Genomic DNA, 26,456 nt, shown 5'->3' with positions numbered 1-26,456 from the left:
TTCTCGGATATTAGAAAGTTTCTTTATTGGATTCTTTTTTTCTTTTTCTTTCTTTTTTTTTTTTTTTTTTTTTTTGCCTTAAAGAGTTTCTAGCATTTTTCAATAGTTTAAAAACTGCCTAAATGAATAACATTATGATATACTTCATTCCTTTAAGATTAACAAGAGCCAGTGAAGTTGGTTAAAGGTAACTTACTTTTTCTGTAAATGAGTTGGAGGGTTTTTTTTATAAATATAATCAGTGCTTTTTGCAAAAGCCCTACCATGGTAAGCATGTATATTGTATATTATATATTGCATCAGAATCAAGAAAATTTCCACCCTTTTTCTCATGAGTGCTTCTTTTATTGGTATCATGCAGTAGATTTATTTCTGAATTCTAATGGGTTTGTTGTTGGATTAGTTGGGAAGCATCAGTCAGATGTGGTGCATGGAGAGAGTGATGGATGTCTAGCTCTGAGCGACAGCATGATTTACATTCTTTTTCTGAACATTATTAAAAAGTAAAATACTAGTTCCTTTTATATGTATATGCTTTCTATATCTCATATCATTTTCAGTTCATATGCGGGAGGACCAATTATTTGAATATCATAAATCTGCATTTGAAAATGCAGTGTTTATGAGACATGAAGGTTACACTAGCTTATATAACTGAACATTGATTTCCATTACAATACTTTCTTTTCAGATGCTTACACATTCCTCAAAAGTTAACTAGTTCCAAGGTAGGAAAACTGTCTTTCACATCAATATTGTCTTTTAAAAATTGAAGATGCTTATAACTTGCATAAATCAAAGCCAATGTAAACTTTTAATGTCTACTTTTAAGAATGCACTTCTCTGCTTTATTCTGTGTTGTAGAAAATGCAATTTATTCACAATGACACAAGTGTTCAATACTTCACAGAAACATCTAGAGAGACATCTTTGTCTAATAACCTAGTTCAGGCAAATCAATTCTTATGTTCTCCGTGTGCTAACAAATATCTTGGAAACACTTTCTCCCAAAACTAGCTAGATTTGAACCAAGTTTTAGTTTGGGGAATAAACAAGAACACTTCTTCTTTTCTTTTTGTTTTCTTCTCATTGCTTTGTGTTTTTTTTTAAAATGATGTTTTATACATTATATAGTTATACTTTATATGCTACCTGAATCTTTTCCACATAAGTTTTTCTTTATTTTTGTACTAAATTAAAAATAAACAGACTCTAAACAAAAAAATAAAATAGAAGGCCACAGGTAGTCATTTTTATTGTCTCATGTATACACAACTAGAATAAAATGGCCACTACTGTCCATTTGTGTAGTTTATTTTTCTTTTTTTATTAGATATTTTCTTTATTTACATTTCAAATGTTGTCCCCTTTCTGGTTTCCCCTCTGAAAACCCCCTATCCCATCCCTCCCTTCTCCCTGCTCACCAACCCATTCACTCCTGCTTCCCTGACCTGGTATTCCCCTATACTGGGGCATCGAGCCTTCTCAAGGCCAAGGGTCTCTCCTCCCTTTGATGTCCAACAAGGCCATCCTCTGCTACATATGCAGCTGAAGTCATGGTTCCCTTCATGTCTATTCTTTGTTTGGTAGTTTAGTCCCTGGGAGCTCTGGGGGTATTTCAAGGGCAGTGCTTATTTGCTGGTGGTAAATCTTGGTCTAACTGTGTGCTTACATATGCGTTCTATAGTTGGAGTAACTATTATTCAATCTGAGGCTAAACTATGAAATTGTTTGGTTGTGGCAACTTTAATAGATATTGAAATCACAGGAGGCCTTGGGTCTGTAGCCCTGCAGACAGTTTGCTCTAAAACCATATGTACCTCACAGGTTAGAGCTCTTTACCCTTCCACTTTCCATCCCATCCTGAAGCCACAGGGTCGCTACCCTGATACCGAACTGATGCCAGAAGAGTGCTTATAACCTTCCCAACTTTCAGACACATAAAGAACCCAGCCTTGGATATTTTCTTGCAATAAAGGAAACTGCTATGAATGTATTGATCAAAGACTTTAAAAACATGTTATCAATCATGGTGTTTAGTCTTAATATATACATACCGTTGTTTTGTGCAATGGTTTCTTCCTCATTGGGTTACTGGCCAGAGTGCTATATTGTGTCCCTATGCCCTTTGATATCTATTTCCTTATCTCTGAGTAGGTTTTCGTCTCTTCCTTTTTTTTCTGTATTTTTATCTGCCTTGCTTTAGTCATTCTTGATGTTAAAAGAGAAGAGCTTCATGGAAGAAAAAAGTCACTGGATGATCACAAGAAATTCAATATAAATTTGATAAGCTTGGATAAGAACATCATGAAGACTGAATGATTCTGTGGCTGACTTACCTGGTTTTTGTTGTTGTTTGTTAGTCTGGGTTTTATGTGTTTGAGCATTTTACTTGTATGCACGTCTGTGCACCATATGATTGCTGTGGCCATAGTAGAAGCCCAAAGCATGAATCATATTCCCTGGAACTGCAGTTACAGAAGGTTGTTAACCACCACATGGATGTTAGGAACTGAACTTGTATCCTCTGGAAGAGCAGTTGGTGTTCTTAGCCATTGAGTGATCTCTCTAGCTCTCGATTTTCTTTTTGAAGGTAGATTTCATTATTCATTCAAGCAATTTATCTACTAAGTGAGAAAACAATTCTGTGAATATTTAAATAGAACACACACACACACACAGACACACACACACACACACACACACACACACACACAGGATGCTACAGCAAGGGAGGTTTGGATTTTCAGAACCGGAGGATGCTCTCAACTGATGCCATTGGTCCAGTGGTAACTATTCCACGAGTCTGTCTAAATTAGTCTCCCTTTCTTTTCTGTATTTCTCTAAGGCACACATAAACCCAAGCAACATAGAAGTTCTCCAAAGAAAATAATCAGCCCTTAAACCAAGGGGATATTTAATTTCAGCCCTGAGAAGCGTAAATAAATTATGCGATCTAGAGAGGCTGTTTGTCCTGTTTTTGATCTACATACAAATATACCCCACCCATGGGCCCCCAAAGTTACTGCACTTTGCTAGGACAGGATCTCAAGGTTCTTTAAGATTCATATCAAATACTCTGCAGAATAAAGTGGCCAGAAAACTACAGGGAGAACCATGGGATGTCCTTTCAGATGAAATGCAAAATGAAAGTGGAAGTTGTGGAATCCTGGGATAGCTTTCAATTTATTTCTATGAATTTCTAGTGTGGATGTTTTATAGGAGTTCTTATCTTAGAAAGCTAAAAACCCTGCATTTCTACTAAAAAACTTACAGTGAGCTGTGTTAGTTCACAAGGATGGCTCTCTGTTCCTTCAAGTTTATAAAAAGAAGAACTGTGGAATCTATTCTACTAGGGTATTTTTAAATTACTGTTTTGCTTTCAAAGATATACATATATATGCTTTGGTCTTCCTTTTCTTCAGCTGAGATATTTTTCATCCTTAAACTCTAGCTAATTCCTGAAAACCTTTTTGTTTTTCTTACATATTTTGGCAAAATTACTTTAAGGATTTTCATGGAAGCCATTCACCTCAACATTTCATTTGATCACTGTATCTCAGCTTCTCAGCCTCCTGGCCTCCTGGAGTGCATAAAATTCCTCCATTCCCATCTGTGATTTTTTATTATCATCGTGGGCATCAGGCGTATTTAGCAGAAATGCAGGTCTGGCTCAGCTACTTAGGGATTTTTGTCTGGACACTGGCTGATTCCCCCAGACAGTTTCTCATGCCTCTGTTGGGCAATTCACATATCTTCTTCCTTATACTTGGTTTGCTCTTACTTGCTGTTATCTCTGCCCTCCTGGCTGCCAATATGCACTCAGTTAGGAAATGAAGGCATGGAGATATCCCCATTGCATCCTCTAAGAATAAATACATATAAGGGAGAAAACGTGTGCCCCACTGAAGACAAAAATGCATGAATATATTTTAGAGTATAATACCGAGAAAGCTCTCTGGCAGATGCACAGTGTAATTTTGATGCTAAAACTTTTAGGTTTTGCTTTCAGATTCCATAATGCCACTGGTTAATATATTTTTGGAGAACCCTAGCTTTTTTAAAAGTTGGACATTTATTAAAAACTTTAAAACTGTATAGGATATTTCAGAGAACCATAACTTCCGTAACAAAAATGTAGACTAGATCTGAAGGAGAGCAAAGAAAATGTCTTGAGAACACATTCAACTTTTGATTTTTAAAACAGATTTCCTGTTCACCAAACAAACAAATGTATGCATATGCCAAATATAAGCATAGTACTTATAATAAAATAATTTCTTCCCAGTCATAATTGCCTAATTCAGAGGCAATCTTTTTCAGCCTTATGATTTTATAGTTCTAAATCATATATAATCTGAACTAACATTTCTGTGTTCTTACTGTGAAGGGTGAATCCTTCATCTAAACATGCAAGTTGATTTCCCACATGAATACAAGCAGGTTTTGTTTCCTGAGAATATTTTCCATCAGTACATTTCCATGACCCACACATTGATTTTCATTTTGACCTTCCAATATTGACCCTTAATTTATACCATAGCCATTTCACCAGTATTGTTATTATGAAAATGGAAGAATCTATTACTATTGCTTTTCTATAGATACTATTACTTTTTCATTAATTCAACATTTTTGCTTGAGTTATATGTAGTTTCCCTTTCCTATTCTGTGTGTACCAATCATTCAGGTTACCTTTCCTGAAAAGTCTATTTAGAAGGAGCACTCCTTAATATATATATTTTTTTTTCTTAAATTCTTGAGTTTTCTTGCAGTTAAGTTTCCTGAGAGACTAATTCTATTGGAATTGGAGAATTCCATTGCAAGTTCAGGTTGACCAGTCACCCCTTATGTCTTCTGAACTTCTGCAACCCTCAAAGGCTTCCATAACACGTGTAGATACTTTATGTCAATGGCCATAGGTCCCAGGTGCCATAAATTACTCTGTTTAGTTTCATTAGAGGATATCTTCCCAAATAATTTCTTCAGAGGGGATATATAGCCAATATATTTGGTGCATTAAGTTCATCTTTATCCTTCTCATATTTTATTGTTACTTTATTCTAACAGAAGACTGTTAGGTTACAACTCAGTTTTCCTTGGGTTATTTCATCTTTTTTTTATAATTGTGATTTCTTTAATTACGATGCTATATTTCCTCTAGAAATAAAGTCACTGACATATTATATAGGTATTCCCATTAGTACTAATGGAGCCAATGTCACTTCTATAAGGCATATTTATTTAAACAGGTTATAGATTTTGACTAACATAACCTTGGGTAAACAAAATATATTTACATAATTGTTCTGAAACAAATTCAGAACTCACTGAACCCAAACTTTTTCAGTAAAAATCTCAAAGAGGTACAGCTTATACTTCTATTATAGTCCCAGGGAACCACCAAGTTAAAAATTAGGAAGCCTGTGTATTAGCCTTTTTTTGTGGTGCTGTGTTTACTCTATATCATAGCAGTTATGTGAACAGAGTAGTGAGCCTGTGTGATCCCAGCACGTGGAGTATAGAAACAGGAGGCTCAGGAATTTATGGACAGTCTTGGCTACATGATATTCTGTCTCAAAAACAAACAAACAGACAAACAAAACAAGCAAGCAAACAAACAAGTGTCAGAGATATAATCATATATATGCCAGCAACATTATGAGGACTGTGTAGTTACGTATTTATATGTACTATGTTTACATGTTATATAATATTTTTAAAGGGTAGCTATGAATTTGAGATAGAGCAAGGGGGTGTATTGGGAGGGTTTAAAGGAGAAAAGGGAAATTATTAATAAAATGAAACAAATGGTGGATTTTAACAAAAATTTTCCTCTGCCAGGCACTTTTTTCAGATTTAATTTGTGCAAAATCTACAAACAGTGTCTATCATCCCTAAGACCGAATTACTAGCTATTTTTGTTAAATAGACAAAGCAAATCAAGCAACTAGATTTTCAAAGTTTGACAAGTTCAAAGTGTTCTTCCTTTGGGTAAATGTCACATTTTATGCTGGCCTCCTTTGGAGATGCGGTGCAGTTTATTGTATCCCCATCATAGACACACACCAAAACACCCCCAGATCATTTGTGCCATTTTCCTTTCAACAGAAATGCTGTGAACTTCAGCTCAGCTTTCTAGCACCAGCTCTCAGCTTGACTTCAGATTTCATGTTTGTTTCTGCTGGACATTGTACACACATGGGGTCATTTGTAACATTTGGCCTTCAATGACTCTTATCCCAGTATGCTTGCAAAGTGTAGCCATATTGTAAGTTTCACCAGAGATTCATGCCTCTTATTCTAAATAGGACTTCACTGTGAAAGCTCAAAATAAACAAGTTACAATTCACAGACCTCATGAAGCTCAAGAAGAAGAAAGACCAAAGTGTGGGTGCTTTAGTTTTTCCGAGAAAGGGAGCAAAATACTCACAGGAGCAATTATGGAGACAAAGTATGGAGCAGACACTGAAGGAAAGTCCACCCAGAGACTCTCCTACCTGGGGATTCATCCTATAAACAGTCACCAAACTCTGATACCATTATGGATGAAAAGAACTTCATGCCTAAAGGAACTTGTTATGGTTGTCTCTGGAGGGGTCCTGCAAGAGCCTTACAGATACAGAGGCAGATGCTAGCAGCCAACCATTGGACTGAGCATGGGGTCCCCAATGGAAGACTTGGAGGGCAGACTGGAGGAGCTGAAGGAGTTTGCAGCCCCATGGGAAGAACAATGTTGTTGGCCAACCAGATGCCCCAGGACTCCCAGGGACTAAGCCATCAACCTATGGGGTACACATGGTTCCAGCCAAAAGTGTCAGAGGAATGCCTCGTTGGGCATCAGTGGGAGGAGAGGTCCTATTAAGGTTCAATAGATACCACAATTGAGGTGGGGGTAGGTGAGAGTGGGTTGGGCAGAGGGGCATCTTCTTGGAGGCAGGAGGTGGGAGGGTGGGTTGGGGATTTTCTGGGAAGGGGAAACAGGGAAAGGGTATAACATTTGAAATGTAAATGAAGAATATATTCAATAAAAAAATATTTAAAAAGGAAGAAAGTATCCTATATTTTGATTATCCATCTGTCAGTCAATGACCACTTTAGTAGTTTGAGCATCTTGGCTCTTAATCCAGTGGACATTCACATACATGTTTTCCTTTTAGGCTCTTTCTTTCTTTCTTTCTTTCTTTCTTTCTTTCTTTCTTTCTTTCTTTCTTTCTTTTTTTTTGAATGTGATGCTGGAGTACTGTCATTGAGCCACAGCGTTAATTTTCTGCTTAATCATTTAGTGAGATACTGGGATACTATGACCTCACTCTTTTATATCCTAAAAGCTATGTGAAGACTTCTGAACAGTACACATCTTTGCCAGCACTTGCTGTTAATGTGCTTCCATTAAAGCCATGTCATACTTCTGAAGAACAATTTCCTAATTTTTTTTCATTTCCCTGGTATTTCTTTTCAAATTCTTCTAGGCCATTTATACATATGTTTGAATAAATGTGATTCATGGTCATACTAAACATTTCATAATGTTTAGTAATTTGCATTATTGAGTTACAAGTTTTATTATATACTAGCCACAAATGACTCAGATTTACAATATTTGCAGAGATTTCATCCTGTTCCATTTTTCATATCTGTCCTTGATAAGCCTTCTGAAGGTCAAATTTTCAGACATGAGACTCTTCTTTTTTTTTTTCTTTAGTTGCTAGTACTCTTTTTGGTGCTGTATCTGAAAATCTGTAGAATTTATGTGTAAACTCCACAGTGGCTACAGTGAAACCGTGAAAATAAATTAGTGCTTACAAGTCTTTAAAAATTCAATTATTGGGGCCAGAGAGAAGGCTCAGAAGGTAAGAGTGCTTATTGCTCTTACAGGGAACTTGAGTTCTGTTCATCTCAAGCAGCTGCCAATTGCCTGTCATTCCAGAGCTAGAAAATGCTACACCCTCTTCTGGCTTCCACAAGAAGTCACACAAATATGACATTCATGCACAAATATACACATACACATAAATAAATATTTTTTATTTAGTATCTTATTGTGATTTATAATACCTGGGTTCACAACTCTATATAAAATAGTATTACTGCTGTATAAGATATTAATTACATGAAGAACTTGTTTCCTATAGTATTAATTATGAAAATTTTCTTAGAATCAGTAGGTTAGAGCATATCTATGTTTAAAGAGTATTTAGCATGGCTGTTTTGTATCTGTGTAAGTATTCTTTGGGCAACATCATGCAACATGTAGAAGTGGCAATAATTTCCTGTTTCATTCTTCATTTGTAACAACAGCTGTTCTTTGAACATGTATTTTCCATGTTTTATAAAACTTCATTTTGTCTTATGCTTAATAAATATTAAAAGATCAGCCCCTGCAATGTAGCTGTTGCTTCAGGGTATTTCCATCTTCTTTTCACTTTCCTGAAGCTGCTGTCTCATCATTATCACCTATCAAGTGGTCCTTATCCTGCCCGCCTCCGACATTCTCACTGATCGCAGCCTGAGAGACACTATTCAATCACGTTGCCGTAAATGAAGTTGTACCTGCCATTTAAGGACAGCTACCACAATATAAAAGATGAAGCAGAGGTGGGAAGGTTAAGGAGAAAGTCAGGAAACACAGAAGTGTGGAAACCGCAGCTCGGGCGCTTTCAAAGGAAGCAAAGAAGAACTGAAAGATGTCGAAAAGTCAGTGCTCAGATGCAAGCAGACCATGGATGATGTGACATCAATGTCAGAAGGGGCGGGACTTCCTGTTCAGAGTCAGCCAGGACCAGGTCAAGAGGGAGCAAATCCCTGGCAGATAAATGACACATCAAGCGTAGTGTGCTTACATCTTTAAAGCATCATGGCATTATCCTATCTGATGGGATCATAGAAAAACACACATCACATGTATGTGCATGTATCACAAAAGAGCAACAACATGATCCATAAAACTGTATTCCTTAAAACAGCGTTGGAAGAATAAGTATCTCGTGGAACACTGAGATGGCACTGGGGTTCACAGTCGCCATGGAAAGCCCCTCTCTTTATAGCCTGCAGCTGTGTGGTGTGATTGGTTACAGTGACTACTCCCTGAGTTATAGTTCGCACACCTGTAAAACCGCAAAGGGGGGTTAAGATTGCTCAGCCACTAAAGTGCTTCGCTTGGGAGAAGGATCTGAGTTTAGTTCCCTGTACCCATGTGTGAAAGAAAGCCAGACATGATTGTTCACACTTTGTAATAATCCCCATGATGAGAAGAAATGGTTGAGCAGATCCTTGAGTCTCACTGGCTGTCCTCCTAACATAATTGTTAAGTTTCAAGTCAGTTAGAGGCCCTGTATCAAAAGCATAATGAAGAGTATCTGGGAAACAAACCAACATTGACCTCTGGCTTCAACATACATGCTCACACATGTAGGCTGCCCACACATGTCCACCAACAGACAAATGAAGAGACCCAGAGACCTGTAGATACCTATATGCATGTTCCTCAGATGCAGGGAATAACTTTTCTTCAGATGTGAAAATCAGAACATAATGACTTCGTGCACAGTTTTTCAAATGTGAATAAGTAAATGAAGAGAGAACTCTGCCATGTAGGTGAAGGCTTAGTCCATACGTGTCAGTATGGCGGTACCAGCCTAGTGTCAAAAGTCAATCATACAGCAGATACTGGGAGAATCCCAGCAATTGCCTATACACTAGCTAAGCGCAGCAAAAGAGCGCTCAGATGGTAACTTTAATATACAACATGATTTTTTAAATTAATTAATTAATTACCTTTTGTTCCTGATCACTGCTTGCCCTCCCTTCTCTGACTCCCAGTCCCTCCCTTTTATCTTTTCTCCCCTCACTTTTCCTCATGCTTTTCTCCTCAGAAAAGTGGAGGCCTCCAACGGATATCAACCTCCCTTGGCGTAAAACTAGGTGCATCTTCTAATGAGGTGATACAGTAGAGTAGCCTCAATTCTATTTGAGATTGAATTGCACACAGTTAGTGGAAAGGTGTCCACAGGCAAGCAGCAGAGTCAGAGAGAGCCCCTGCTTCTGCTGTTAAAGGGTCCCACATGACAACTAAGGTACACATATGTTACATAGGTACAGAAGGCCTAGATCGGTTCCATGCATATTCTCTGGTTGGCAGTTCAGTCTCTTTGAGTCTCTATGGGCCCAGGTCAATTGATTCTGTAGCTTTTCTTGACCTCTCTGGCTCCTTCAGTGCTTCCTCCCCTTCATCCATGGGACTCTGAAAGTTACATTTTCTGTGGGTCTCTGCATCTGTTTCCATCAATTCCTGGGTAAAGCCTTGTAGATTAGAGTTTTGCTAGGCTCCTGTCTGCAAGTATAGCAGAATAGCATGAATAGTGTCAGGGGGTGGCCTCCCTTTCATGGTGTGGTTCTCAAGTGGACCAAATCTGGCCATTCCTTCAATTTCTGATGCATCTTTAAACCCAGCAGATCTTTTAGGCAAGACAATTTGTGGTTTGAACATTTTGTGGATGGGTTGGTGTCCCAATTCTTTTATTTGAAGTTTTGCCTAATTACAGGAAAGGGTAGGTTCAGCCTGACTATCCCCCATTGCTAGGTTTCTTAGCTAGGACCACCCTTATAGATCTCAGGGGGTTTCCATAGTTCTAGGTTTCTTGCTCAACTCAGAGATGTGCCTCTCTCTACTCTTTTAATCAAATGATATTTTTAGTGTGAGTTGAAGAAACAAAAATTATAAGCACTGGGATAAAAATACATTTATGTTTTATAATCAGTAAAGTACTACTTGCCTGTTTCTTAAGAATCTGATGCATGCCTTTAGTCAAGGAGACCTCTTATTAAATACCTGTTTATGAAAGTGAAGATCAGAAAAGCCCGCTGCCACAAATATGCAATCTTAGCCACCTGGAAGGCTGAGGCTCAGGTTCAAGTACAGACTTGACACAGTGAATTAGTGAGAATGTGATTCAAAGAAAAAAATAGAGACTGTGTTGGGGGGTTGTAGCACCATGTTTATCATGCTCAGGGGCATATATTTGATCCTGAGTGCCACCTCCAAAAATAAATAAATAAGATGGCCTAGAAAACCAAGAAGGTAAAATGAGCAGTCATCACAAGATAACCCACATGAGATGTTGAAACAAGAAGAACATTCGTGAAGGTTGGTCAGTGAAGCCCAGATCTGCAGCTGTTCGCAGTCTGTCCCTGGTGATCATTGTCTGGTGCAGACACATGCACCGTGGTTGTAGAATATACTAATAAGAGGAAGGGATGGGAGGGGTAATTTTTAATTAATATATTTATCTACTAAATAGCATGCCTATGAGGTTTATATTTACCCAGAATGCTGAGTCATTGACTGTGATGCAGTTGTAATAAGGCAGATGTGTTTTTGAGACCGTTTCTTATGCTACTTATTCTTCACATTGGTTGCCACCACTGCCTTCTATGCATCCTTACTCTCATTGAGGTGCAGGTCTTTAGAGAGTCTCACACGGGTTCATAGACTACACAGGGGTTCCTTGTGTCTTTATTCTCTTCAGAGCATTCTTGGACTGCTGGCTCCAAATCTCTTTTATTGAAGTTCAGGGCACATTTCGTAGAATATATTATTCATGAAAACAATGCGTCCTCAGATTTCTTTTCTTATATTTCCAGATAGTAAAACAGACTGTTAATTATTAATAAGCACATTCGTTAATGATTAATAAAATTATTAATGATTAAAAAAAAGAAAAACTCTACCTCCAAAAATTTAAAAATGGAACAAAATTCATACAGTAATTTTTTGAAGAGTCGTTGCCCTTCTCAGTGAGTCCAGACCTCGCTCAGCCTCTAAATCTCAGGCTCCCTTTAAGTTTCTCCACATCAGCATCCTGGGGGCTATAAACGTGTTTCTTATATCTGTGTGTGTGTGTGTGTGTTCCCTCCATCTTGTCTTTGTGTTAAATTTTTTGTTCATTTTATTCTGAGTCACACTCCATCGCCATTATATGAAAGTCCCATGAGCTATTTACACATCTTCAAGTAGATGGATTCTGGAAAATAAATACTGCAACAATGGGTGGCAAGCTTTGGTTTGTATATGATAATTATTTTCTTGAACAACATTAACAATTTTTCTTAATTTTTTAAGTTTATTAAAATAGGTGTCATGTTTTTAGAATTCATTTCTGACAGTTTTAAAACTGTGGCTTCAATTTTTTAATAAAATTTGAGACATGACTCCGTAAGAAAGAAGGAACAGAGAATCCAATGATGGGTTAATGAATTAAACTCAGATGCTAATATTTGAAATTTTTATTCTCCAATTGCTTTGATGATTAAATTAGTAATTAAGATAATTCTGATAATCAAGAAGTATTTGTGAAAACATGGCACTAAAATACTTTTATATTAATTTTAAAATCTCCTTGGTGCTAGCTATAAATGGGATGGCTTTTGAAACATCTGAACTTTGTCTGAAGTGTGTTCATAAATGTTAAAGTCAACTGTGGACAATGAATCTGATTCTTTGATTGTAAACAAGAAGATATTGTAATGGCATTTTCCTACTGGGGCTCTGGCTTCTATGCTTAAATTTTGTATAATAATTTCCCTGTGTCATTTTTAAGTACCACTTTTCCATGTATATTATCCATATTCACATTTGCTTGCAAAAACATAATCACTGATAAAAGACTTGAGCTAATCAGAGGCTCAGAAGAAATAAACTCTAGTCTCTGTAACCATATCTGCTTCAATCATAGACTGCCATTTTGCTAATGAGACAGTTGTCAAAATTATTCTGATGTACCAAACCACAAAAAGTTATGGCTATTTAATGGACACTTAACAAGAAGAAATTTCCTGATTCTTTATTTCACTATCTTTCCATCTGTCTACTTATGTGTAGCAGTGAGTGGTAACTATCCTGGTCCTTCATACACCCCAGAAGAATCTCCCACCCAGTTGAAGTTTCTTATTGTTTGTCAGATTTTATAACTTAGTCCTTTCTAACAGAAGAAAGAGACCTAGCTTTTCCTAAGTAACTTTCAAGTCTCAAGACTGTCACTTGATAATCCCTTGATTATCATTTGAAAAGCCCTCAGTGCTGGGGAGTATTTTTAACTCTAAATAATTTTTTAAAATATGGATGGAGCTGGAGAACATCATACTAAGTGAGGTAACCCAGACTCAAAAGATGAATCATGGTATGCACTCACTAATAAGTGGATATTAACCTAGAAAACTGGAATACCCAAAACATAATCCACACATCAAATGAGGTACAAGAAGAACGGAGGAGTGGCACCTTGTTCTGGAAAGACTCAGTGAAGTAGTATAGGGCAAAACCAGAACAGAGAAGTGGGAAGGGTTGGGTGGGAAAATAGGGGGAGGGAAGGGGGCTGATGGGACTTTCGGGGAGTGGGGGTCTAGAAAAGGGGAAATCATTTGAAATGTAAATAAAAAAATATATCGAATAAAAAAAAGAAAAAAAACAAAAAAATAAAATATGTGTTTTGATCATCTATCCCCCTCTTTTCTTAGCTCCTCCTCCAAGGTCTTCTCCACCTTGATCCCCACCCAACTTCACATTCTTAGTCTTTCTCTGCTCCTTTTCTCCATCCATCTTTCCCCCCATTTCCCTGTATCTTCTTCCCTATTTTCTCTCCTTATGGCAGTGTGGGAAGGTATAATAAAATACCAAGGATTTTTATGACATAGAAACTACAGATGCTGACTTCTCCCAGTTCCTGAGGAAGTGAAGTCCATAGACCAGATGCTAGCAGAGCTTATGTCAGGGAAAAACCTGCTTCCTGCTTTGGTGGTATGACCGGAGTCCTATGATGTGGGAGGGCCAAGCAGTTATCAGGTTCTCTTCTATAACAATAATCTTAATTAGGAGTCTCTAGCTTGTCTTTCTTTCACTGCTAAAGACTCCTCTCCACATATCATCCCTGTGGGGCTTAGCTTTCAATATACAGTCTACAATAATGTGCACTTTCTGTGTCCAACAGCATACAAGTCAGAAAATCTTAGTTCAAAAATTGAAATTGAAAACTCTGCAACACACACACACACACACACACACACACACACACACACACACACGAAACAGTGAATTTTGTTTGACTATATTTCTATGTAACTCCAAACAGGTTTAGATTAAGCTCATGTGCATTTTACAGCAAATGTTTTATTTAGTATCATGACAATTTAAAATTAAAATTCATATATATTTTAACATGAGAAGAAAATAAATTTCATCTGAACTCAAGATACAACACTGATAGGCATGTCAAATAGCCAGTTGTTATTCAGAACAATAGTTTCAAATACATCCACAGTACAACCAGTTGTCATCATGATCATGTTTGAAGAAGTCATGATTCATACCCACCATTACTATAGACAGTGAAAACTGTTAATCTTCTCACTTATTCCAGCACTCCCCCCTCTCTCCTTCTTCCTCCCCTTTCCTTCCCTCCTCCTTTTTTACTCTGCTTTTTCCCTCTCTAGGATAGATTGTCTCCTTGGGTTATCAGCTTGCCTTTTACCTGTTTTCCTCCCTCATCAGTTTCTGATATTAGGATTAGAACTCTTCCTAACTTCTGCTCCTATTAAATCCTTGATTTACATTTGAATTTGTAACAATCTATATTAAATAAATGTATAATGTAAATATTTTCAAAGAAAAATAAATATCTTCTTTTAGAACATATGGGAACTAATTTAAGCAGAAGGAAAATTGAGAATTTCTTGAAAGGTTATCACCTATTTGTATCTATCTATCTATCTATCTATCTATCTATCTATCTAATTTAATCTAATCTATCTTCCCATCGATTTATTTATCCATTACTCATCTTTTTATCTGTCTACCATCTCTTTATATATCTATGCCTGTTTACATATATAAACACCCATATTTGTGGATACATATGCAGACAGAAATATATATCTATATATAGATATATAAATATCTATGTATCATGTGATAGATATCACTATACATAGACATATCAAAAACATATATTTATCCTCATACTTTGTATCTTTCTCCAGATTGAGTGAGATTTTAGTTACTCCAGTTTCAAAGACCATCTCATGGTATATCTGGCAGAGGACCTGTTCCCTATAACTTTAGTGATCTATGAATGCCATTGGGATAAAATCTTTTTTCCCCCTCTATATGAAATTCTCAGGGGATTGAATTGAACTCTAATAAACAGTTATCATCATCATCATCATCATCATTCTTAATATCATGCACACTTATACCATGGTGCTCTGTTTAGAATTACTATTGAGAACTCATACATGTGCCTTATTGAGAGGACCCATTATGTATGGGAGGATGTTTCCTCCTTCTACCATGTGGTTTCCAGGGATTGACTCTGTTCATCAGCGTTGCCAACAAGCACCACTGTTTATTGAGACATCATACCTTCCTGGAGTTTTAAGGGGACCTGAACCAGCTATCAAGAAGTATTTCCAGTCTCTATAGTAAATCATGGTTCTTTTCTTTGCATCTTCTTCCCTACCTGCTATTTTTATATCACTGAATCATTGAGCTCATTGTTAACACAAATCCCAGTGATGTTTGTAGACATGGTTTGTTTAAATTCCCAAGAGTTATTCCATTTCCCATGCAGACCTAACTTAAATGATGACCAGCTATTAAAACTACATTACTGTCATTAAACTGAAATACGGGCTTTTCCTTGTTTCAAATGTTTGATAGGACTTTGTCTGCTGTGAACAGGCAGAGGCAGAGAGAGGTTATAGAGAGTCTCCAGCACATATAGGCTACCAGCACAGTCTCTTCTTCAGGGCCACCTTCAGGCTGACCTTTGATCTACAACTCATTCAATAGATGTCCTGCAGCACCATTTATTTCATTTGGAAAATGCTTTGTTGTTGGGAAGGACAGTTATTATTGTTCTATATCCTTGGAATCATTGCACAAAGAGCACTGACTGTCATATATCGTTAAGTGCCAGTAACGGATATGCAGCATGCTTAAAGTCTGTTTCAAATATGTTATTTGGTTTCAATTAAGAGCAGTTTTTAATGACAAGGTAGAGCAAAGCTGTCTAGATTGACAAACAAATGAACAGAAAATATGTAATATATTATTTTTCAAATACTGACTTTCCAACAACACTTGGAAGTGGCCATCAAGAAGCCAGGCTAGTCATAATGGGAATGGGAGTCCACAGTCATTGCTACTCGGTCTATGCAAGTAGGGAGACTGAGATGAACATGGTTGACTCTGGAATAAGAAGAATGTTTGAGAAACCAGCAAGGCAGAGGACAGTGAAGCTTATAAGACAGTGAATGAGAGAGAAGGTTACAGGAAGTTACCCCCAGATTATAGTCAGAATATGTGTAGTGATCCCAGTGCTAAAATTATCCAGATTGGAAGCCATTGACACCTAAAGGTCTGGAGGAGACAGTGCCACTCATCCAGGCCATGGACCACTGTATAAAAATGTCTTTTTATACAGTGTAAAAAACCAACTATAAAAATAGAAACAAACGAAATAGTGTAACAGGATACCTTTTTCAGAATTCAAGAATTTTCAGCTGAAATGTTACAGGAGTGTGAGAACAGAAAGCTGAGCAGAGCAGTGGTAAGAACAAAGTGGGAAATCCAGAAATAAGATGGCGTACAACTAGGTGAGAGGACGTGGCAAGTCAGCTGAAGGGGAGAGAGGCTGCTTTTAGCCAATGATGCAGGAACAGCATCCCAAACATCCCTACAACTGCCAGGGGTTAAAGTATCTAGTTTCGTAGAGATGTCCACAACCTACGAGAAAGAATTTGAAATGAATCACAGTCCGCAAAACACATTACTTTTAGAATGCACCACTGGAAATTTTATGAGTTTAATCTGACAATCATTCTTTTTCAGTGTTCCCAAAGTACTTTGTTAAGTTGGACTTCAGGTGAAATAAATGCATTCAGTATTGAAGGATATTGCTAAAATTAAAAAAAAATCCATGGGCTGGAGCGATGTTTCCCGGTTCAGAATACATATTACTCTTCTAGAGGACATGGGTTTGTTTCATAACACAATGTAATCATATCTCCAGCCTCTGGCCTCCACAAAAAAATAGCGCATACCTGTTCACAGACTTATATTCAGACATATATGCATATACCATTCAGAATGGCTAAGATCAAAAACTCAGGAGAAAACAGGCACTGGGGACGTATCAACGCTTGTATACTATCCAATAGACTCTTCCAAGTCAATACGATTTTTATGAAAATATAGTTTACACAAGACAACCAGACAGATACAAAGGGTTATTCTACATTTTCTGCTTCTTCAGTTCCTGCTGTAGCTTCCTTCCTTGATGGAGATTTGACCTTGAGCCAAATAAACCCTTTCTTCCCCAGGCTCTTTTGGGCATGGCATTTCTCACAGCAACTAAGAGCCAACTAGAACAATAATTGATACCGAAGTGTAGGTTTTGTTGTGATAGACCTGGCCATATAGCTTTGGTGCCTTGGAATATTCTGTGGAAGGACTTTGGAGTGCTAAGGTAGAGAAGCCAGTAGTACTCATAATTTAATAGTCTGCTGTGGGAATTTGGAAGAAAAGAGTTCTGAGACAATGTAGACAATGAGGGTCTGTCTTGGAAAGTTTCAGAGGGAAGTCTGTGTATTCCTCAAAGACTCTGTTTAGGGCCACTGCAATTATATTTTAATGTAACAATCTATGGTTTCTGGTCAGTTGTGTGTAAAGAGTCAACTGTACTTAGCAGGAGTACTTATCAGGAGGTCAGTACCACTGAAATAAACATATATTTGAATAGGACAAAAGAGACTGAGTTTGAGCCAAATAATTAGCTACGAATAATGAGAGACCAACATCACTGAGAATAAATCTTCTGAGGGAGTATTTCCTCAGTGTAAACACATAGACACTGTGGTGCAGATATCATCACAGCTGTGCACTAAACTGACTGTAGAACTTAGTTAAGTAAGTAATGTATGGTACCACTTTGGAAAAATGAAAACCACGAGGTTGAAGGGCTCATGAAAAGAAGCTGAGGTTTGGCACTGTGGGAAGCCAAGAGAGGCTATTGGTGATGGTACAACCTTAGTTCCAGCACAGACCCCAGGATAGTAGAGCTACCCATCTCATGGGATAGCTACAAAGAACAGCAGCAGGTACGGAATAGAACTAGCAAGAGCTGTGTGTGTTGTAGATAAGTGGGAAAGGGACAGGGATGAAGCAAGTAGGTCCAACTGAGCCCAGAAGAGCATCAATGAGTCCAAGATGGCAGACACCGAATTGTTTCCCCACTGAGCTTGTTTTGGTTTTGATATGGTTATAACTGTGCTCTGTTCCTTCCTTCTTGGAATAAGAGAGTAGGTAACTTCATTTTTAATTTTGCAGGGTCCTACAGTGGAAAGGCTTTGGAATTGTGAAGAGAACTTGGACCTTTTAAATCATTAGTATGATTTCATTAGTATGAAATATTAAAGCATTAAATCATTTTCAAAGACTATGGGACTGTAAAAGTTGTACTATAATTTATATTGTGATTATTACATGAAGCCAAAAGAAGAGAAAGTAATGATTTAATAGTGATGTCTTTGTGTATCGGGTTCACAAGGGGTAAATTGTATTTGTTAATTTTGTCAAATTTAGACATGTCCACAAAGATGCAGTCTCATCTGAAACCATCATTCTAATTTTGTGTATTTTCAATCTTCACCAGAAATTGTTTATCCTGTGTTGAAAATGAAACCTTTTAACCTGAATGGCATTATATGTCTAGTCTTAGATTTTCTGATATACAGTCTCAAACTTAAGGAAATGTTTTAGGAACATTGACGGAAAAAATGTTTAGGTAAGGGTATGAAAAAAATGTATAATTTTTTGTATGTGACTTCATTCTTAAACAAATTAGCTTTGAGCCAGTGACCATAATAACTGGTGCAACGTGTTTTCAGGAATCCTGATCAGTGCAATGTCATCTGCATTCTTTGGCTCTCATGAAATTTATTTTGGGTTTTTTAAAAAGGAAGTTTTTACACCTCCAAGGACATTTCCATCATCATGTTAGCTTCTCAATTATGTTTGGAACCCTCAGTTCAGACACAGCTATGATTCCTCGAAGCCTAATGCACTAAAAGCCTCACACAATTATTCCTGATATGGACATTCTAGTAGCTCAACCATTCCAATTATCCTGCATGAAAACCTGAGAAAATTAGTCATAGAGAATAAAAAGTCTTATGACATTGTTCACAATGTTACTTCTATGCAGGTTAGTTACTTCTACACGGGCTCTGTATACACACTGTCACTGAAAATTGAAAGTAGTGTACTGGATATGGACACACAGGCTATGCCTGAAAATGTATTGCTTTGAGAATGTACTGTTAGATCCTTTTCCCATGATGTAGCCTGTGCTCCATGCATGATTAACACACCAACTGGCTACTAGTAGGTCTCCAGAAATAATGAGCAAATGACATACTTTGCCATTACCTTAGCTATTTGACTTTAATAGCTATTGGTCCATGCTATTCAGTGCTAACATGAAGGCCACATGAAACTTGGCAGTTAAAATGGTGTTCTACAGAACAAATATTGCACATTGATTATCAGCAACTTGACACTCAGAGACACAATTTATATTATAAAAATCTAGCTAGTCATACCAAGGCCACAAAGAACAAGAAGACAGAACATTCCAGGCAGGGAGGGGGCTGTGCTTAAGTAGCAGGGAAGACTGGAATATGCGAAGCTCCCAGACAGTCAGAATCAATATGCTCTATGTGGCTTGAAATATCACATCATTGGCTTTCTGGCATTTTGCTTCTCTTTCCAACTTCCAATTGTTTAATTATTAATTGTCTAAAATCCAGAGAAAGCGCAACCACCACATCAAAATTATATTCAAGCAAATATTAATTTAATAGTATTTTCATATTTATGCAAAATCCATAGATTAATCTTTCAAAGGGCTCTGAAATCTTTTTCCTAAATTTTTAATGGGATTTCATGATTAGATGTTCAATAAAGGCTTTCCATGTCACAGACCTTCTGATGTGCTGCTCTGGTCACTTTCAGCTTCTAAGAAGAATCTTTTCCTGGTGTGTGGAAGTAATCTTAGCTGGGCTCCACAGGCTGAAGAGAGAGAGTCTCTCACTACACCCTTGCATACCAACCTCTCTTCCCAGAGTTATTTCTGGGGAAAGGGATCTGTAGCAAGTTTCTCAGCATATTAATCTCTCTACCACATAGTATTAATTAAATTTCTCTAGCCTTTTGTTTCTAATGATACTGACTAGCCTTAGTGGCTCAGGAAACTCAGGTTATATATGATATTACAACTGTAAATTTCATGTCCCAAATGAACTAATGGCGAAAGCTCCAAGAGAGTGTGCTACACAGTTGTTTTCACTCCATCAAGGGTTTCTTAGTGTCACCATATATATACTAACTGGTGATCCTAAATCAATTAATAGAGTCAAGTGGACAGGATTGTGACTCTCAGATGATTCACATTAAAACATATACTCTGGACAGTAACAGAGGACAACCTTGTCAGGCATCAATGGGAGGAGAGGTCCTTGGTCCTATGAAGGTTTGATAGATATCCCAGTGTAGGGGAATCGAGGGCAGGGAAGCAAGAGTGGGTGAGTGGGTGGAGGAACATCATCATAGAATCAGTGGGAGGGGGATGGGATAGGGTTTTGGAGGCAGGGGTGGGGGGGAACCGGGTAAAGGGATAACACTTGAAATGTAAATAAATTTTAAAAATAGATAAAAAATAAAAATTAAAAAAAATCTCTATATTGGTACTTTAACTTCCAAGTGTCTCTATTTAGAAATGAGGTCAGTAAGAAAAGAGGGGAGGCTAAATGGCCTTATATTGTAAGATGCAGTCAGCTTAGATAGTTATCTTCCTATTTAAGAAGTAATTCTTCGGTTGATTGTGAATTTTAATTTCAGAAACAAGACCTGGGTGCTTAAGTCTAAGTTGATTCAGTATATAACAGTAGGATTTAGAATTCCATTTAAAAGACAAACACTACCTTAGAGTAAAAGGCTGGAAGACAATTTTACAAGCAAATGGTCTCAGGAAACAAGCTGGAGTAGCCATTTTAATATCAGATAAAATTGACTTTCAACCCAAAGTCATCAAAAGAGACCCTGAGGGACACTTCTTGCTGGTCAAAGGAAAAATACAAAAAGAAGAACTGTCAATCCTGAACATCTATGCCCCAAATGTAAGGGCACCCTCTTTTGTAAAAGAAACTTTATTAAAACTAAAAGCACACATTGCACCTAACACAATAATTGTGGGTGACTTCAACACTGCACTTTCCTCAATGGACCGATCAGGAAAACAGAAACTAAACAGGGACACAATGAAACTAATTGAAGCTTTGGACCAATTAGATTTAACAGATATATATAGAACATTCTATCCTAAAACAAAAGAATATACCTTTTTCTCAGCACCTCATGGTACCTTCTCCAAAATCGACCATATAATTGGTCACAAGACAGACCTCAACAAATATAAGAAGATCGAACTAATCCCATGCCTCCTATCTGATCACTATGGAGTAAAAGTGGTCTTCAATAGCAACAGAAACAACAGAAAGCCCACATACACGTGGAAACTGAACAATACTCTACTCAATGATACCTTGGTCAAGGAAGAAATAAAGAAAGAAATTAAAGACTTTTTAGAACACAATGAAAATGAAAACACAACATACCCAAATCTATGGGACACAATGAAAGCAGTGCTAAGAGGAAAACTCATAGCCCTGAGTGCCTCCAAAAAGAAAATGGAGAGAGCATACATTACCAGCTTAATGACACACCTGAAAGCCCTGGAACAAAAAGAAGCTATTTCGCCCAGGAGGAGTAGAAGGCAGGAAATCATCAAACTCAGGGCCGAAATCAATCAAGTAGAAACAAAGAGAACCATACAAAAAATCAACAATACCAGGAGCTGGTTCTTTGAGAAAATCAACAAGATAGATAAACCCTTAGCCAGAATGACCAAAGGGCACAGAGAAAGTATCCAAATTAACAAACTTAGAAATGAAAAGGGAGATATAACAACGGAAACTGAGGAAATCCAAAAAATCATCAGATCCTACTACAAGAGCCTATACTCAACACAACTGGAGAATCTGGAGGAAATGGACAATTTCCTTGACAGATACCAAATACCAAAATTAAATCAGGACCAACTAGACCATCTAAACAGTCCCATAATGCCTAAAGAAATAGAAGGAGTCATAGAAAGTCTTCCAACCAAAAAAAGCACAGGACCAGATGGCTTCAGTGCAGAATTCTACCAGACCTTCAAAGAAGAGTTAACACCAATACTCTTCAAACTATTCCACAAAATAGAAACAGAAGGAACACTACCCAATTCCTTCTACGAAGCCACAATTATGCTGATACCAAAGCCACACAAAGATCCAACAAAGAAAGAGAACTTCAGACCAATTTCCCTTATGAACATCGATGCAAAAATACTCAATAAAATTCTTGCCAACCGAATCCAAGAACACATCAAAACGATCATCCACCATGATCAAGTAGGCTTTATCCCAGGAATGCAGGGTTGGTTCAATATACGGAAATCCATCAATACAATCCACTACATAAACAAACTCAAAGAACAAAACCACATGGTCATTTCATTGGATGCTGAAAAAGCATTTGACAAAATTCAGCATCCCTTCATGCTTAAAGTCTTGGAGAGAACAGGAATTCAAGGCCCATACCTAAACATAGTAAAAGCAATATACAGCAAACCGGTAGCCAGCATCAAACTAAATGGAGAGAAACTTGAAGCAATCCCACTGAAATCAGGGACCAGACAAGGCTGCCCCCTTTCTCCTTATCTTTTCAATATTGTACTTGAGGTACTAGCTCGGGCAATTCGACAACATAAGGAGGTCAAAGGGATACAAATTGGAAAGGAAGAAGTCAAACTATCATTATTTGCAGACGACATGATCGTCTACCTAAGTGACCCAAAGAACTCCACTAGAGAACTCCTACAGCTGATAAACAACTTCAGCAAAGTGGCAGGTTATAAAGTCAACTCAAGCAAATCAGTGGCCTTCCTATACTCAAAGGATAAGCAGGCTGAGAAAGAAATTAGGGAAATGACCCCCTTCACAATAGCCACAAACAGTATAAAGTATCTTGGGGTGACTCTTACCAAACATGTGAAAGATCTGTATGACAAGAACTTCAAGACTCTGAAGAAGGAAATGGAAGAAGACCTCAAAAAATGGGAAAACCTCCCATGCTCATGGATCGGCAGAATCAATATAGTTAAAATGGCCATTTTGCCTAAAGCACTATACAGATTCAATGCAATACCCATCAAAATCCCAACTCAATTCTTCACAGAGCTAGAAAGAGCAATTATCAAATTCATCTGGAACAACAAAAAACCCAGGATAGCTAAAACTATTCTCAGCAACAAAAGGAAATCTGGGGGAATCAGTATCCCTGACCTCAAGCAATACTACAGAGCAATAGTGTTAAAAACTGCATGGTATTGGTACAGTGACAGACAGGAGGATCAATGGAACAGGATTGAAGATCCAGAAATGAACCCACACACCTATGGTCACTTGATCCTCGACAAAGAGGCTGAAAACATCCAATGGAAAAAAGATAGCCTTTTCAACAAATGGTGCTGGTTCAACTGGAGGTCAGCATGCAGAAGAATGCGAATTGATCCATCCTTGTCTCCTTGTACTAAGCTCAAATCCAAATGGATCAAGGACCTCCACATAAAGCCAGACACTCTGAAGCTAATAGAAAAAAAACTGGGGAAGACCCTTGAGGACATCGGTACAGGGAGAAAGTTTCTGAACAGAACACCAATAGCGTATGCTCTAAGAGCAAGAATTGACAAATGGGACCTCATAAAATTACAAAGTTTCTGTAAGGCAAAGGACACCATCAAGAGGACAAATCGGCAACCAACAAATTGGGAAAAGATCTTCACCAATCCTACATCAGATAGAGGGCTAATATCCAATATATATAAAGAACTCAAGAAGTTAGACTCCAGAAAACCAAACAACCCTATTAAAAAATGGGGTACAGAGTTAAACAAAGAATTCTCACCTGAAGAACTTCGGATGGCGGAGAAGCATCTTAAAAAATGCTCAACTTCATTAGTCATTAGGGAAATGCAAATCAAAACAACCCTAAGATTTCATCTTACACCAGTCAGAATGGCTAAGATTAAAAATTCAGGAGACAGCAGGTGTTGGAGAGGGTGTGGAGAAAGAGGAACACTCCTCCACTGCTGGTGGGGTTGCAAATTGGTACAACCACTCTGGAAATCAGTCTGGCGGTTCCTCCGAAAACTGGGCACCTTACTTCCAGAAGATCCTGCTATACCACTCCTGGGCATATACCCAGAAGACTCCCCACCATGTAATAAGGATACATGTTCTACTATGTTCATAGCAGCCCTATTTGTAATTGCCAGATGCTGGAAAGAACCCAGGTATCCCTCAACAGAAGAGTGGATGCAAAAAATGTGGTATATCTACACAATGGAGTACTATTCAGCCATTAGAAACAATGAATTCATGAAATTCTTAGGCAAATGGATGGAGCTAGAGAATATCATACTAAGTGAGGTAACCCAGACTCAAAAGGTGAATCATGGTATGCACTCACTAATAAGTGGATATTAACCTAGAAACCTGGAATACCCAAAACATAATCCACACATCAAATGAGGTACAAGAAGAAAGGAGGAGTGGCCCCTGGTTCTGGAAAGACTCAGTGAAACAGTATTCAGCAAAACCAGAACGGGGAAGTGGGAAGGGGTGGGTGGGAGGACAGGGGAAGAGAAGGGGGCTTGCGGGACTTTCGGGGAGTGGGGGGGCTAGAAAAGGGGAAATCATTTGAAATGTAAATAAATTATATCGAATAATAATAAAAAAAAAAAAAAAAAAGAATTCCATTTAAACTCAAACACCTCTTGAATTCTAAGATGCCATGTAGGAGAAGAACATTCCTAACTTTGGATAATCATCTGGAGGAGATACATGAGCATGTCAGACACTACACAGAAGGGTATATCATACACATGTAAACTATTTACCAGCTGCTGGATACTTCATATTTCCATTTTTCTTGAATGTGGCTTTAAAAGTTCTGTATTTTTTCTAATAAAGAATGCCCTCATATAAACGATCTGGTGCTTTAGTCCCAACATAGGGCTTTACCATTGTAACATATGATGATCCTTCATAGACAGCAGGTGTTGGTGAGGATGTGGAGAAAGAGGAACACTCCTCTACTGCTGGTGAGGCTGTAAGATGGTGCAACCACTTTGGAAATCAGTCTGGTGGTTCCTCAGAAAACTGGACATGACACTTCCGGAGGACCCTGCTATACCTCTCCTGGGCATATACCCAAAGGATTCCCTGGCATGCAATAAAGACACATGCTCCATTATGTTTATAGCAGCCTTATTTATAATAGCCAGAAGCTGGAAAGAACCCAGATGTCCCTCAAAGGAGGAATGGATACAGAAAATGTGGTATATTTACACAATGGAATACTACTCAGCAATTAGAAGCAATGAATTCACAAAATTTTTAGGCAAATGGTTTGATCTGGAAAATATCATCCTAAGTGAGGTAACCCAGGCACAAAAGAATACACATGGAATGCATTCTCTGATAAGTGGATATTAATTAGCCTAGAAGCTCTGAATACCCAAGGCACAAATCGCATAACAAATGACTCTGATAAAGAAGTATGGAGAGGGTCCTGATCCTGGAAAGAATTGATCTAGAATTGGAGAGGAATATAAGGACAGAGAAAAAGGAGGGAGGTGATTGGAGAATGGATGGAGAGAAGAAGGTTTATGGGACATATGGGGGAGGGGGGATCTGGGAAAGGGGAAATCATTTGGAATGTAAACAAAGAATATAAAAATAAAAATATTAAAAAAATGATGATCCTTCAGGCTTCTTTTCCTCCTGGTGGCATCTCATGTTTGTTTGTTTGTTTTTTTTAATTAAATTGCTATTTCATGTTGTATTTCACATATAAAACACCTTCTGATTATTCTGGCCTCCTATCCTAGTTAAGTCCCTCTTTTTCCTCCAAGTCCCTTTCTACACCCATTTATTTATGTTTTGCTTTCTGATCTAATGATTTTGACCAAAGCTGTCTGTGTAAATGTGGGAGTGGAAATGTCTATGGGGGCTTTGCGAGTTCACCAGTGGATACAGAACTGAAGACAATGCTGCACCCTAGAATATTTCAGTAGGAAGGTCTGAAGTCTTTCTCACCTCCAAGACAGCTGGTACAGACACAGTGTAGGTCATCCTGGATGCTCTGAGATCCTTATTGCAGTGCCTGCCATACTCAGAAGATGACAGTTCACAGAACTTCTCCCTATCTTCTTACATTCTTCCTACTCCTCTTTTAT

The sequence above is a fragment of the Apodemus sylvaticus genome, chromosome 18, assembly GCF_947179515.1.
Source record: "Apodemus sylvaticus chromosome 18, mApoSyl1.1, whole genome shotgun sequence".
NCBI classification, from domain to species: Eukaryota; Metazoa; Chordata; class Mammalia; order Rodentia; family Muridae; genus Apodemus; species Apodemus sylvaticus.
This window is presented reverse-complemented; position numbering follows the sequence as displayed.